General features: G+C 38.6%; 1 pseudogene; it reads right to left on the bottom strand.

Annotated features, from left to right (window-relative positions):
- Positions 1 to 3,621: 3,621 nt before the first annotated feature.
- Positions 3,622 to 3,738, bottom strand: LOC145258395 (5S ribosomal RNA; annotated as a pseudogene).
- Between the last annotated feature and the right edge of the window lie 251 nt (positions 3,739 to 3,989).

Genomic DNA, 3,989 nt, shown 5'->3' with positions numbered 1-3,989 from the left:
CTTGCGTCTAATTGTTCTTTTGAAATTCACCAGACGTGACAATCAGACTTTAGTAAGGTGTATTCCAATTCCTGATGTAGTTGCGACACAATGGAAAGAAAAGTCAAAGTTGGCAACGTAGAGGAAGAACACTTTAGCCTACAAAAAATACCTGGGCAGCCCTGTCAGCATACCCTGGTAGATGCACCTTAATAAATAAACTAACCACTTCTTAAAGGCAAAATCTGGGAGAGTTTTTTTTTTTTTTACACAGTGGTCACCACTTATCAAAGCCCGGAAACAACTCAGGGATAAGGGTTATAGTAAATACATTACGTTTGTGTGGAGATTTGATGAAGTGTTTACTTAAGGGCTCGGTTCATTAGGAATTTGTTAACGTTGGACTTGAACACATCCAAGTTGTAGTCAGGTGGGAAGCAGGCAGACGGAACAGAGTTCCACAGGCGCACAGTTCTAAGAAAGAAGCTTTGTTCATGGAATCCACGTTTTTGATTTAGGCACAGATAAAGAGTGGGGGAAATTTTTCACAGTGGATTCGGCTAGACGGGTGTTTTTCGTGAAAGATTGGCGAGAGGGGACCAGAGATTGGAGTTCAGACGAGCACCTGCCATGGAAATAACGATAAAACAAGGATAGGCTCGCAACGTCTCTTCTGTGGGAGAGAGGTTGCAAGGGAGAGTAAAAAGCATCCCCCAACTAAGCCACGAAGTCTATTTTGTACTCTGTCAAACCAGGATAGGCTGTTTTTAGAAGCTCCTGCCCAGATATGGCAGCAGTATTCCATCCTTGGAGTACTTGGCTTTTATATAGATAGAGGATTGCATCAGTAGTGATATATCTTCTGGAGCGGTAGAAGGATCCCACCATCTTTCCAGTGACCTTGGCAACAGACTTGATGTACGTGTTCCATTTCAGATCAGGAGTAAAGGTCACACCCAGAAGCTTGTCAAAACACGAGGCCTCTCCCAGACGAGAGCCATCCATCCCAATTGATGCCAGATGGGGATCAGAGCGTTGATGATGTAAGGATAGGAGTTTGGTTTTAGATGCATTAAAGGTAACCAGCCACGTCTTCCCCCACTGAACCACGCGCTCGAGATCAGAGGAGAGAGAATCAGAGAGAACTTTGTCATTTACAGCCTGTAAGTGATTTCTGTGCGCGATAGCAGCAGCGCATTCTGGGGAGAACCATTCTGGGAGATTATTGTTGTGGCAATTTTTCTAACCACAGTTGCTGGAGGGTCTTCTGTCCATGTTGCGACTGTCAAGCAAATTTTTCATTTTCCTCAAAGCTGGGAGGGATATCGATCACCGAGACTGGGATGGTTGAAAAGCTGTTTTAACCTGGCCGCCTCCGATGTACCTGTTCGTTTTAGAATGGCTTATTTCAGTGTCTCGTATGAATCTTCACTGGGAGGTGCTGCGAAAATATCCTTGACTTCCTCAGCGATTTATGTAGGCAGAGCTTCCACGACGTAGAAGTATTTCTGAACCGAGACTGAGATTTTCTATTGGTAAAAATAGCCTCCGTTTGAAAAAATATATATATGGGTTGTTTTTTTTTTTTTTTTTTTTTTTTTGTGGTGTAGGCAGGCGTTTTAAACAAAATTATGCTTTCATCTTTGCCTGCGGTAGACGTGTTCTCGGCCATGCTAATGCAGTTACGAAAATCAAATAATGTTAAATGAGGTTGTTCTTTTATTATTTTTGTGTGTTTCTGTAGGAAAATATGAACCCTTTTTATTTTATTTGTTTATTTTTATATATATAATATGTATTTTCTATTTTTCTGCATGCATGGGTGAATATAGTATCGCGAACATTACATAAAAATCGTGGCACGTGACTGAACACCTGGGAAAGGGTGCCTGTGTTTGTGTCGCCATCTCGGAAAATAATGAAACGTATATATATATTTTTAGCATTGAACTCAGTAACAAATTCGTTGGTGTGTAATTATCAATGTGAATAATTGAAATGTTCGTTTTGATATTTTTATCGGAGATCGGGAGTCAGAGCCGAAAATCAGAGGTCATCATTTATTGTTGACCTCTGCGTTTGTGCTCACTAATCTTGTAGAGGATAAATACGCGTGTCCTCGACCCCGACATTAAAATAAGACAACAATTTGATCGAATTACTTACATACAAACGGAACATTTGCTATGAACAACGAAAAAGCATTAGAGTATATATGTCTACAAGTGTGATCAGGCATAGTTCTGAAATTTCATTAACGTTGTTGCGAGATAATACATGCTTATAGAGTTGTTTGTTCAGTGTTCATGTTTATAATTAGACAATGTCTTACCTCGATAAGTTTGAACTTGTACATACGAATAATAATTCGATGGGATTATTTCGCGTGTATTTCTTGCCACAACGCGTGTCGCGTGCGTTCTTGATTGTGCCGAGGTGTAAATAAAGAGAAAAAAAGAAAGGAGAAACGGAATGGAAAAGGTCAAAAGGAAGTGACTTAAATGCCTTAATGATAGATTTTGGCGGATTAGAGAATCTATTGACAAAGAAGAGTGAAAGGTTAGTTTTATGATATGGGCCATAAGAGACTGCGTACTGATCCATAATTTTTTAGATCCACATTTTGGGGGGTGGGGGGCGGTCCTCTTGTCAACGGTTATACAAGTGAAGAATTCACAAAGAAATAATTCAGTTCATTAATTGTCTTGTTCTATCTCTAGTGATGCTGTATAAAAAAAATCGGCATAATCACGTTAACACACCAGTTTTCGTCAGATCACCGAAGTTAAGTAACGTTGAGACTGTTTAGTACCAGGTGAGTGACCATTTGGAAATTCTAGGCGCATTTGTTTCCAGTCGTCCTGTACATACACTTCACTTGCCACTGGTATTTAACAATATCGATTCAGGATAGATGTGGTGAGTATCCATAGTATGTTACAGACTGAAAGAACCTTCATCTCTAGTGATAAATAGTGCGTCGTCTCTTATAGACCACTTTGCAAATCCCTATCTTTCAGCTCCAAATGATTTTTGGTTTTGCCAGCAACGACAAATTATTCTGGTTTAGATTTAACTTTTCTAATGAAGACATTTTCTGATTGTTTTGCCTGTTTTTCTTAAACTTAATGCTTTTAAATAGGTTAATTAGGACATTTTCAAATTTCCGCAACGATCCGTGGCGCAGTGGTTAGAGTAATTGGAAAAATCAATTGTAAAAGTGATATTCTCTTGGCCTTTTTAAGTTCAATTCTTAGTGTGGGCGACTGAGAAATATAATTGCGAATTACTTAGGACTTCTATCCAGTCATGGTCGACGTAATGAAAGCATGCTATTTCTGTGAAGAAAATAAAGGATTTAGTTCAAAATACCGTCTAAATTATTGGAATCGAACAATGTTTTGCTTATTTTCCGATGCCAAAACGAAGCTTTTAATGTTCTTTTTTATTTTATTTTTTAAAAAAAATGTTTCACTGTTGATAGTCCATGCTTCCGTTCGGTCTTGAAAGACAAAGGATACCCAAAACAAAGGCAAGGGTTGCGCAATCACTAACCACATCTCTCCTGAATCGGTATTGTTTGAGTCCAGTGGCAAGGAGAAGACCAGGACGACTGGAAACAATGCCGAGATAAGTGGAGAACACCTACAGCACCTGGAAGTCCCAAATGGTCACCCATTTAGTACTGACCAGGTTCAACGTTGCTTAACTTCGGTGATCCAGCGGGAACCGGTGTGTCAACGTGATTATGCCGTTGATAGTAATGATAAAATTATAAATATTGATAGTAATTATAAAATTATAAATATTTATTGATTTTAAGCTTCAAGTAAAAATAAAATCGATAGATTATTTTCCCACACGTGTGTGTTTTAAGAAAATATCTGCACAATTCACGTGTATTTCTTGCGATATACGTGAAAAATTACCACATTATAATTAAATATTTAAAGATTTATAAAGAATCGAAATCGGTAATTGTATCGGAATCGGCGAAAGTATTGGAATCG

This window comes from Euprymna scolopes, chromosome 33 (genome assembly GCF_053919585.1).
Source record: "Euprymna scolopes isolate OS-2025 chromosome 33, ASM5391958v1, whole genome shotgun sequence".
In the NCBI taxonomy this organism is placed as follows: Eukaryota; Metazoa; Mollusca; class Cephalopoda; order Sepiida; family Sepiolidae; genus Euprymna; species Euprymna scolopes.
The sequence above is the reverse complement of the archived record's forward strand: the minus strand, read 5'-3'. Positions and strand labels throughout refer to the sequence as shown.